Consider the following 12,467-nt stretch of genomic DNA (forward strand, 5'->3'; position numbering starts at 1 on the left):
GAAAGCTGGAAGGAAACTTAGAACTCCTTAGTGCCCATTTAGGGCCAGTTTATGGATCTGGGAACTGAGGCTCAGTCCTTAAGGCAGGACTGGCATGCAAGTCCCTGGAAATCCTGGGCTTCATGTTCTTGCAGCATCAATTAAAGTGCACAGCAGGTCAAATGGGGCTGGAAACATTCAAAGGGAATCTGCAGGAGGTGTGGACTGAGCATGGTGAAAAGGTACGAGTATCTTGTGATTGGACAGCAAAGCACTCTCTGGGAGGATCTCTGTACAAAGCTCTATCAGCTACAGACTGAAAGTGGGGGCAGATTTTGGGTGGGAGAAACCTGGTGGCTCACCCTACCAGAGGACCAAGAGGGACAATACCCCAAGTAGGATGTAGAGGCCCAGGGTGCCCCAGAGGTGCTGCTCCAGGACAGCCGGCATCACTCCTGAGGTTGGCCAAGAAGAAAGATTGGTCTGGCTCCACTGGGAGTCAACCACAGAAGGAAAGGTCATGCTCTTAAGATTGTTGAGGACAGAGGAGGCAAGGAAAGGCTGTGGGGCTTCCGTACTGATGACGACTAAATATAAGGCATGATCCTAGATTGGGCTTTGAACCAGAAAGGAAAAGTGACATGGTTGGAGCCCATGGTGGAATTGGGATGGGGTTTCTCATCTGGGTGGTGGTGCTGTACCAGAGTCCATTTCTGGCTGGAGATGATTGTACTGTGGTTATATAGGAGACTGTCTTTGTTTTTGGGAAATACACAGCAGTATGTAGGAGTGTGATGGGGCATCGGGTTTACAGCTTGCTTCCAAATAGTTCAGAAGGGGAACTAATGGAGATGGGGGAGGAGAGAGGGAGGAAGATAGAGAAAGAGGGAGCAAATGGAGAAATCTGGGTGAAGGGCATAGAGTAGTTCTTTGTACTATTCTCGCAACTTTTCTGTAAATGTGGAATTATTTCAAAATTAAAAAAAAAAAAACCAGAGTCCCCTCCCAATACCCTAATCCAAACCAAGCCAAGAAAAGAAAAGAAAAAAAAAAAAAGAAAAGAAAAGAAAAGAAAAAGAAATTCTCAGGAAGTCATTTAGAAAATTTTCCAGAGAGATTTTTTAAAAGTTCTTATTATTTCCTTTTTTGTTTTTAAAGATTTATTTATTTATTTGAGAGAGAGCATGCGTGCAAGTAGTGGTAGGGGTGAGGAGGAGGGGGGAGAGAATCGCAAGCAGACTCCCTGCAGAGCTCAGAGCCCATCGGTGGTCGTGGGGATCAGTGTCACTGCCCTGAGATCATGACCTGAGCTGAAATCAGGAGTCGAAATGCTGAACCAGCTGAGCCTCTCAGGTGCAAAGTTCTTATTATTTCTTATTTTCAAAGTATATTTCTTATTCATATTACTTAAAAGTTCTCAGTATTTAAAAATGTATCATGGGGCACCTAGGTGGCTCAGTTGATTGTCTGTCTTCAGCTCTGGTCGTGGTCTCGGGGTCCTGGGATCGAGTCCCGCATTGGGCTCCCTGCTCAGTGGGGAGCCTGCTTCTCCCTCTCCCTCTGCCCCTCCCCCTGCTCGTGCCTTCTCTCTCTCTCTCAAATAAATAAATAAAATCTTTTAAAAAATGTATCTTAATGTAAAGTCTCCGGAGAAGAAATTTCTCTTGAATAATGCCAGGATCAAAAGTGTTTTGGGAATTTTATTCCCTTGAGCACACCATAATTCAGTTTGTTTTTAATATTGAAAATCCTCTGAGAACTGGGAGTGATGAATTGCGTATTTACTCCATGTGAGCGTAGGGAGGCCTCATGCTTGCTCCACCACGAGCTGTCGAAAGGCCTCGGAGGGACCAGCCTGCCCATGGGAGTTGTGCTAATGAGTGGTGATCACTAGACTGAGGCAACACATCTCTCCCTGGGTGGTTAGGATGCTATTATTTAGCCCAACGACATAACTGAAGCAGTTGTTTTGAGACATGTCTAGACTGAACAGGGAGCGTGTTAATTTAATAATAATCCCTTGCTTCTCAGACACAGGTGTGTGTGCTCACCTTTACCTATACCTGCATACACATTTCACATACACATTTACATCGGTTGTATAGAACCTGGATATCCCCACACTGCAGGTGTGCCCTGGACCTATCCCACCTCTCTCTGTCCCCACACTTTCGTGCTCTCTTCTGTAGTGGAAGGAACTAGAAGTGTGCCAACTACATGGTCCAGACTCCCTTTTCTTTTCAGTGTCTGTTGGTGTCTTCCAATGGCAGGCATTGTCTGGCGATTGGAGGGAGGCATGTCATTTTGTCATATTTCCTTTGAAGGTGGCAGTGGCTGCAAATTTGGAGGGGGGGGTGGTCCTTGTACTGACAGTGCTCTTTCAATAATGTGCAGCCTCAGGAAGAGAGCATGGGGTCCCGGCTCCCCCTGCATCAGCTGAATGTGGGGTCCTGGCCTGCTGCAGGGTGGCGGCAGTGAGGGGCAGGTGCTCCAGCAGCCCTAGAGGATGCCCTTGTGGGCTCAAGGTGATTCTATTTTTTGCTCTTTGACTTCAGCCTTAGACTTCATAGCAGATTCCTCATGTTATTTATCTCTGGATAACTTTATCTTTCCCCCGCATGGTCCCAGCCCTTCCAGTATTTTGTAATCTATTCCCTATACTAAATTCCTTCTGTTTGAAACTTCTGGGGTCATTTCTGATCCTGCCGGTTTTGAGGAATAGATGGAAAATTCTTGTCTTGCCACCAAATGGTTTGTAGCTATGGAGCAAGATGGCTTGGTTGAGGACTGTCCTGTTTTTGTGCTTATTTCTGACAGTTAGGATTTAATGGGGTTGGAGAGAAGGTCTGCAGTATTTATCTCTGGTTTTTGCTTGTCATTGTGACAGCTGATGCAATTAAGCGCTTTTTATTTCCATTGTTACCCAAGTACCTATTTCCAGCCGGTCTCACAGCAGCATTTTCTACCTTCTTATATGTGAGCAGAGCCTCCATCACACTTCAAAGCCTCCTTTCGGTGGCACCTGAGTGGCCCAGTCAGTTGCACATCTGACTCTTGATTTTGGCTCAGGGTTGTGAGATCGAGCCCGGAATTGGTCTCCATGCTGATCGTGGGGCCTGCTTAAGATTCTTTCCCTCTGCCTCTCTGCAACGGTTGGCACACATGAGCTCTCTCTCAAAAAAAAAAAAAAAAAAAAGGCTCCTTTTGGTTTATAATTTGAGTTTCAATCCTTTATTTCATTTTAACTTTGTTCATCCACTGTACTCATCCTTACATATTTAACCATCTCATTAAAAAAAAAAGTTATTACTATAAACAGACGCTACCATGAGCATCTACTATACCCAGTATGAATCCGGAAACACAGGGAGCTGTCTGGACACACTTGCCATCCTCATGAGCCTACTTTTGGATGTGTTTCACTGGCCAGTAGACAGGCAATTAGTAGGTGGTGTGAGGGGTCCTTCAGAGGGGGCACACTAAGTCTTCATCTATCTTTTCCTTGAAAGGCATGTGCTTGATATTCCCCCACTAAATGCACGTGAGTTTCCATGATCCACTGTACCTCACCCACAAAGAACCACCGATTTGGCTTGACACAGAACATAATTTAAAAAAAAAGATTAATATAGTTAAAATAAAAATAAATAAAATCTGGATGCAGTAGTTTTCCAAACAGGGTATGAAGGTCTGAGACTAACAGGCAACCCAAGAGTGGAAGAGCTCTTGGCGGCCTTTCAGCAGCCATGATGGTCTGTAGACCAGGGTGCCCACCCTCCTGCCCCCAAACTGAGGGGACAGGAAGTTTGCATGTCCTGTTTTCCTCTAGTGCCCAGAATTCCTGGCACTGTGTAAGTCACGTCCATCTCTTTTTATGGCCAAACCCAGTTAGACAACTCAACTGTGCATTGACATAAATCCACGGAATATATTTGATGATAATTCTTTTTCCCTTTTTCCTGTTTTTTGTATTGTGGTGTCTCATGACACATGTTTTTAACTTGCTGAAAATTAACTTTACTTGTGAGCCTTCTGCTCTTCATCCCTCCAATATTCCTTTTCCTCAAAGAAGGAGGCAAGGATGAAAGTGGGGCAGGGCGCAGGCAACTGGATGTGTACGCCGGGTGAATGTGGGCTATGAGCTGTGTAGGGAGGAATGTAGGTGAGGAAGCAGGCCGCCCTGGTGCAGCGTGCTAACCTGTGAGGAGGGGTCTGTCTTGGAGGCTCAAGGGAGGCAGCTGATTTCTAAATGGAGACAGAGTGGAAGAGAAGAGAGCCTGAGAATTGCATTCCAGGCTGAGGAAAGTAAGAAGTATAAGGACTCCAGGTCAGAGAGCCCAGGGCATCTTCCAAAGTGCTGTAATAAGTCTTGGCCTACAGAGAGGGGAAGGTGGGAGATGGGGTTGGAGCAGGTGATGAGGGTCTCATAGACCACACTAAGGAGTTTGATAGCATTGAAAGATTTTAAGGAAGGGCCTTAGTCACTGAGATTTGTATTATAGAACAGATACTGCAGCAGCTAGCTCTCCTCAGTAGGAAACAGAGGTAGCCCTGTCAGGCAGGTCACAAACCAAGGATCTCTCACAATAACCCAGTTGAGAGATGACAGACAATAGTGGCTCAGGACAGAAGCAGTGGAACTCTGTGTGGGATTTTCTTTCAGAGATTTTCTAAATTTTGGTCAGCTTTGATGCTTTTAGCCTTGGAAAGATCTTTCCATTTTTAATCAGACATTCAGATGAGCTTGCAAAAAACAGCCTCATTGTCAAAGGCTCAGATGCATATGGGTCATTTCCCCAAAAGAAATGGGTTTAGGATTTAAAAAAAAAATTTTTTTTTTTTTTTGAGAACTGGTGTTTGGCAGAGAAAAATACCCTGAAAAAAAAAATTCTGCAAAGAGTAGGTTGTCAGTGCTTTGACCCTTTAACATTTATTCTAAAAGGTTATGAATAGAAAGCAGCCTTGGGTTCAGCCTCCGTGGGAAACGAAGCAGAACGAGTACCTGTTGAATGACTATTATGCCTCCAGCAAAATCTTTGTGGGGAAGAGAGCATGGAAATAAGAGAAAACGAGGCTTGATTCCTGCCCTGCATGATTAACAATGAGGTTGGACAATGGCATGACACATGTGGGACTATTAGTTATATAATTGAGTGTTAAGAGATTTTGTGGCCAGGAGAGAGCTAAGTGACTGGGAGCTGCATGCAAGAGGTGGGCTTGCGCAGTCCTGAGGGGCTGCAGAGATAGATAGGAGGGGGTGTGCAGACCATGAGAAGGTGGCACACAGAGGCTGGACATGAGGACGTCCACCTGGGGACTCTAGGCTGGTCTGGGGTTAGCTCCAAATAGAGCTGTGGTCACAAAGCTTTCACAAAGATCACAAACTCAAAAGAGGCAACCATCTTCTTGTTTGGATGATGATGAGTCCATGTCCTTTCACTGTGTTTTAATTCTCCTGGGCCAAAGGTTTGGACAGAAAATGCAATCATGGTCTTGTCAAGGCTTCACCAAGAAGGGGCAGGCTTTGTTGGGGTTGTCTTGCCCCTCTCCCCCCATGGAGGCAAATTCCTTCTTCTCATCCTGAGATATGTCCATGGGCACTGGAAAGGGAATCAGTGGATCTTTTTCCTGGGAGCTGTGCTGGTTCCAGACAGGAGGAACAGAGTTATTTCCCTCTTTACCATCTCTCTCCACCAAGGGGCAGAATGGCCAGGGAGCTGATGGGGTTCAGTGGAGAGGGGTTTCTTTACAGAGTTGGAGGAGAATTATGGAGCCGTGCTTATTGCCCTTGCTGTTCTTGTCTCTTCTCAAGAATAAAACTATAAAGTCCTTGCATGATACAAAAATATTTGTTAAAAAACCAATTTGGGTGGGTCAGAAGGTTTCATCTGACTGTCAGTTATGTCAGGGGAGCAGTTGCGTTTGATGGCAGGAGCCTGGAAACCACTCTGTTTGGCCCGGGCCTGTGCTGAAATGGAAGCACATCCTTGGCTTTCATCTCCAGGGTTTTCCAGAACTCTTGCTGTGAATGCTTCAACTAACAGACACACCCTTCCTGAGGATCTCAGGGTTGTTGGAATTTGAGAAGATCTTTGATATTTTAATAGTACTGGCTTTGATTTGTCCCCTCTAAAAACAAATCAAAATAAGCTCGAATCTCTGGACGGGACCTGCCCCTTTCGTGCATGTATTAGGTCGGGCTGGGTTACGGTGCAGTAAACAAGCACCCTCAAATCTCAGTGGCTTAAAACTCAAAAGGTTTGCTTCTCTTTCTCATTACATGGCCATTAGGAGGAGGCTGGGGCCCTTCTCCATGCCTGGGGGTGGTCAGGGCAAGCGCCATCCCCGGCTCTACTGGTCCCCAGGCCAGTTGTAAGAAAATGCCCAGTGGTCCCCACTGCTTCCTAGAGCTTCTGTCTGCAGCGTGCCACCTCTGTATGAATTGCTTTGGCCTCAGGCAGACACGAGGCCACTTCTAACTTCAAGGGAGGCAGGAAAGGTGGTCCATCGTGTGCCTGCAAGGAGAACCGGAAATCTGCTGACTCCCTAACTGTGTGACCTCTGAAGGGTGGGGATGAAATGATGGTGCAGTCTGGTTTAATGGCCTGGAAGCCAGAGGCCAGGGATTTTCTCTTACTGGTTCTTGCCCTCAGGCAAACCATTTATTTCTAAGAGATCTCACTTCCTTTTCATTTTAGGAGGGAGTTGGGTGGGAACCGTGGTGAATGGAGAGGAATAATTACACCTGTTCGGCCTGCCTTATAGGAGTGTTGTATGGCTCAGAATAAGTCAATGCCAGTGACACTGAAATATGAAGAGAAAGGGATACAAATATTTTAATGATGGGCTGGGCAGCGGAGAAGTGGTTCTCCTGAGCAGCTGCATGTATTAGGGCAAGGTTGCAAGTGACAAAAAAAAAAAAAAAAAAAAAAAGCCAAAATAGTTGTAGCTTAAATGTGATAGACATTTGTTTCTCAGATTAAAAAAAAACAAACAAACTAAGAGCATGCAGCCAGAATGGGGGTGAGGAAGTCCCCTGGGCTTGGGCTCCCTCTGCACGGCTTCTGTGCCCTCCCCCAAGTGTCTCCCTATTTCTGCCCAGGAGCCCCAGAAACCAGAGCGTGATGCAAAAGCAAATGCATCTTTATTGGAGAGCACAACCCCAGGAAACAAGGGGGGGCGGGGGGAGGAAAGCAAGCCAGGCAAAGGAGAGAGGGTGTAATGCAAAGGGTTGTGTCATGAAGCTGCTCACAGCTTTTAGCAAATGCAGCCAGTGTTCAGTCTTGTGGGATGTTTCCAGAAAGGCCTGTGGGCCTTGTGGGAGGGATTTGCCCGTCAGTTACATCTCCCATTGGTCAAAGTTGACTTCACAGGACATCAGGATCCCTGCGCTTCCAGGCGGCGCTGTCCGGCCTCTCCTGCAAGGAGAGTCAGGTCTCAAAGAGCAGCAGAACCAGGGCACACGGAGCCGCCTGGTGAGTGTGTGAGTCAGCGCGGCTCTCCACCTCCCAGCTCATCCACAGCCCCACGGGCCTGGCCTGGAGGACAGTGTACCTGTTCGGGTGAGCAGGTCCCCCAGTGTCTTGCTCCTCGGCATCCCTGGGGAAGCCCTAGGGCAGGAGGTGAAAGGGATGTGATGGGAGGCATGAAGCAATGTGCTATTGGGTTGGACCTGCAAGCAACGTGAGCAATCAGGAACACCTACCACAATGGGCCCAGCCTGGCCAACCAGGTGAAATGTCATGGCACCCTAACAAGATGGCATGGAACTCAGTCAGCCTCCCTTTAGAAAATCCAAACCCTCCGCTGGCTGACGAGACTAAGGTTGGTGTCAAGTGGTCCTCTCAGAGAGGAGATTATTAATGGCCTTGACAGAGAAAGGGTGGGATTTGTTTGAACAAATCCTGGGAGGTGTATAAATTGCCTGTGGTATATTCCATAGGGCAAATGGCTGCATGAGCTCCAGCCATCCTGTCCATATACCTCCCAACAAGGAAGATGGAAAGGAAAGTTAGCACATGGCAGACTTGCTGCTGACCTCACTTTGGCCAGAAGTTAGTCCTAGCGTCACACTTAGATATAAAATGTGGTCTTTATTCTTGGTGGTCTTACGCCCAGTTAAAAATTGGCTGAAAGAACAGAATACTGGCAGTTTGTGCAACAGCAGGCAAAGTTGCAGGGCCCTGAGTTAGCATAGCAGAGTGTCCCCGACACGTGTCCTCATTTTAAGTAGGCATGAGCAGGGAGGGCAGGCAAAGGTGGGTGTTCCAGCGGAAGACAGAGATGTGGAGGAAAGGAAGGAGGGAGCAGGGAGATGAGAGAGATGAGGGGACGAATGCAGAAAGAGAAAGAGGGGCAAGAGGATCCCCAACCTTCAGACCGGGCTCTTTTAGTTTCTATGGATGCCACAGGCTCTTCAATGGCAGCAGATGAAGATGAGCAAGAAGGGGGAGGGGTTCTTGTTGGCATCAGCCCTTCTATCCAGCCAGGGCCACGCAGACCTCATGCTGACCTTGACCTGTAGCTCATCATCCCTTGCTCTTTGCCCTAAAAACCTGGCCAGCTAGATACCCGCCCCCCCCCCATTCTGCTTCCTTCCTCTCACACATTCTTAGATAAGTCAATTCTTAGATTAAGAATTCCTTCTAGGATTGCCCGCTCCAGATTCACCCCATCACTCTGGCATCGAACTCGGGACCTTCTGTGGCTCCCCTCCAGCCTGAAATGGCCCCTCTTGTGTCTGAGATGCTTCTGGGGAAATAAAAATAGGATCCAGTCTGCAGGATATTAAAGGCCAAACAAACCAAGAATCTGCCCTCCCCCTGGGGCATTTTGGTCTCTCCCACAGGGGCAGACCCTTTAGAGACATGTGGTCAGGATGGGCTGGTCTGGCCTCCTCCACGTGCCTCATAGCTGAGCCAAACCATGGAGAGAGGCTCCCTCCCCACCTCACTAGTCCTGAACTGAAACTAGTCGGTGCCTCCCCAAACCTGTGTGAACTGAAACCACCAGGTTTCCTCAGACAGCCCAGCCATGTGCGTCATCTTGCTGCATCTGCCTTCTGCCCCGAAGGAGGAGCCTGGCTCCACCGTGTGTCTTGGCACCGTGAGACACTCGGGTCTCGCCTTAGCTTTGGTGCTGTCACAACAGAAGCATCCACTCGGCCCCGGGATGTGTCCTGGGTGTGTCCTGGGTGTGTGCAGCACCAGGGCAGGATTCTGTGCTCTCTGGGTTTCCCTCGCCCAAGGCAGGGTGAGACCACAGCAGGGGCTCTACGTGGAAGGTGGCTTCGGCCTTCCTTCCCAGCTTCTTCCCATAATTATGGCAGGGCTGCGTGCTGAGCTCCCTGGAGGGCAGCACGGGCAATGCCAAGAGACGAGGTTCAAATCCCAGCTCCCCCCGGGCTACTGTGCAAAGTTGGCCTGTGACAGCTGCTCAGAGCCTCAGCTTTCTCATCTGTAAAACGAGGGTATGACACAGACCTGCCTGGGGACCAGTGAAAGGCCTTGCCATGTCCTGAGTCAGTGTTTGGTTCTTCCCACCCCCCTCGGCCCCAGCTCCTGGGGGGCACAGAGAGCAGCTCACCTCGCCTCCTGTATGAAGACTGGCACCTGCGGGCACCTGCATTGTTATTTAACACCTGCAAGGCCCAGTGCTTGCTTCCTCCGTGAGCTCCAGTCCAGCGCCGTGCTTGTGCATCCCGGCAGGCCCGAGGTGGTGGCAGCGGGAGGGGCAGCCTGCAGTTTCCTTTCTTCCTGCCAGTGTTTGCCAGTGGTAACATCTGGCAGTGCGGAGAAGATGTGCTGGGGAGGGGGGCACCAAAGGCCCCAGCTCCAGGGAGGAAAGAGAAGAGGGCTCGAGAAAGACCTAGAAAGAAGTGCCACCAGGAATCAGGGACCCACAGGGCAAGGGAGAGTTGGATCTGGGTGTGAATGAAGGACCAAGCAGGTGCTTACAGCGCCCTGGCTTCCTTCCTCTCCTTTCCACTCGGAGGGGCTCCAGCCTCAGTTTCTCCATGTGAAAACTGCCAAGGCTGCAGCCCAGAGGGTGGGAAGGCTGAGGAAGCTGAGGGAGGGGACCCTCTCAGGTGGGCAGCCTCACTTGCACCGACAGAGCTGCTGCTGCGGAGCCCAGGCCCGCCTGGCAAAGGCCTCCTGGCCACGTCAGCCCTCTGCCCCTCCTTCTCCCAGCCGGCCGGCTCTTCTCGTGCAGACTGACTCACTGCAGCCTAATCCTCCAACTCCCACCTGACATGCTTCTCCCAAGACATACCTGGGAGGGCGATGACCTCACTACCTCTCTTCACCAAAATCACTGCCTTCTGTAACCACGTCTGTGCTCAGACCAGCCCCCGGCGTGGGCCTGCTGTGGCTCAGCTCCGCCTGTGCGCGCAGGGGAAAACCCAGGAACCCACCACCTTTCACCTTCTTCTCCACCAGGAGTCATCCCTTCATCCGTGTGGGTGCTGGGCCCCTCAGGAGGCCACCTGTCCTGCAGAACATGCCACCCTCCTGGCAGCTCCTGCGATCAATGCAGAACCTGCACGGTTGGGGGTGGGGAGGGACTTCTCCTCGGGTTCCTCGGGGTCACCTGGAGCTTGTCACAGCCTGGGTGCTCAAGATGCCCTTTTAATACTTAGCTATGACCTGTTCTCTGTTGGGTGGAAGAAAAATCAAAAGATAGCATCCTTCAATATAATGTTTAAAGGGAAAAGGTGTGAGGGATTCCCAGGGATGCTGGCGGAGTGGGGAGGGAAGGGAGGTGGAAATGAATGAGGCCGTGGGGGCAGCTTTTAACTAAGGTGTCATTCGGAGAGGGCGGTGCGGGAGGGCCTGCTTAGAGACAGCCAGCAGGCCGGCCTGGGCACAGTGGCCTGCCTCCCATGGCATCCCCAGCACCGGGCTCCCCGTGGGAGCTGAAGCACAGGGAGCAGCTTGCACAGAAGGTGAGCGTGGCGCCCACAATGCAGCCGGATGTGCGTCAGGCTTGCTGCTTTCACTCTCACGTCCAGCCGAGCACCCACCCGGCAGGATAGGACTGCTGGCAGCGGGCGCCCCGCAGGCCCCGGGGTGGGGGAGAGGCCGCCCAAGCAGGCTGCAGCAGGCCCTGGCTCTCAGGCTTAGCAAGGAGAGCAGTGCCTCCCTTCCAACCTCTTTTCTCTATTTCATTAGTTGCATCTTGAGGCCTGACAATGCCCTCAAATTTGACATCTTCAATTCTGCTTTTGGGGAGGCCACCTGATGTGACGAGCACTGGGTGTTACGCTATATGTTGGCAAATTGAATTTAAATTAAAAAAAAAAAAAGAAAAAGAAAATGGAAACCCAAACAAGAACCATGCAATGAACTACCAATCAGAGAGCAGAGCACTCTGTGGAGCCAGGGGCCTGGCCCAAGGTCTGGCCGGGCCACCAGCTTGCTGAGTGATCACAGGCAGGTCATGTCATCCCTTATGGACTCGGTTTCCACACTGGTAAATTGGCAAGGGTGGTTGATAGTTCTCCAAGGCTTCTCTGGTATATAATATATATATATATATATATATATATATTTTTTTTTTTTGGTATATAATATATTATGGAGCTGAGTCCTCAGATCGTTACTGTGAGCAAATAATATATGGTCATAAAGAAAGTTACAAAAAGAAAAAGTATAGCTCTGATTTTTTATTACTTTATTATTTTAAAAAATTTATTGATGCATATTTTAAATATTTTATTTATTTATTCATGAGAGACACAGTGAGAGAGAGGCAGAGACATAGGCAGAGGGAGAAGCAGGCTCCATGCAGGGATCCCCCGATGCAGGGCTCAATCCCAGGACCCCAGGATCATGCCCTGAGCAGAAGGCAGATGCTCAACCGCTGAGGCACCCAGGTGCCCAACAACTCGGATTTTTTTAATGTGTGTTGTTTTCAAAGGTAACTTGGAAAATGCAGCTGTCCCAAAGAGGAGGAATATTTTCCTGTGCCATAAAAGGGGTCAGAACTGGTGTGGCTGAAACTCAGTATTTGTATTTCAGATAGAATTGGAAACCCGCTTCTCCCATTTAAGCAGTGGAGGGAATTAGTCAGATTTCCCGGTGGAAGTGGAGGAGCGATTCTCTGCGCTGCTCAAAAGGCTCTTTCAAAAAGTCTTGAGCACTGCTCTGTGTGTGTGTGTGTGTGTGTGAGAGAGAGAGAGAGAGAGAGAGAGAGAGAGTGAGAGACACAGAGACAGGGAGACAGAGTAACAGAGATGGAGAGGCAGAGAGAGGGGCACAGAGAGAGAGACTGGGGAAGAAGGTATGTGGAGGGAATGAAATGATTAAGCTACAGTCAATGACCTGAAGGGTTTGCTGTCAACAGGAGGACCTAACACAGCAGCAAATACAACAACATACACAGCATATGGGGCTATACACAAAGGGTCCTAGGCAAAGCGATGGAAAGGGTGGTTGGCTCTGGCTGGAAGGACCCATGGAAGACTTTCTGGAGGAAGTGGTATCTGC

The sequence above is a fragment of the Canis aureus genome, chromosome 37 (genome assembly GCF_053574225.1).
Source record: "Canis aureus isolate CA01 chromosome 37, VMU_Caureus_v.1.0, whole genome shotgun sequence".
In the NCBI taxonomy this organism is placed as follows: Eukaryota; Metazoa; Chordata; class Mammalia; order Carnivora; family Canidae; genus Canis; species Canis aureus.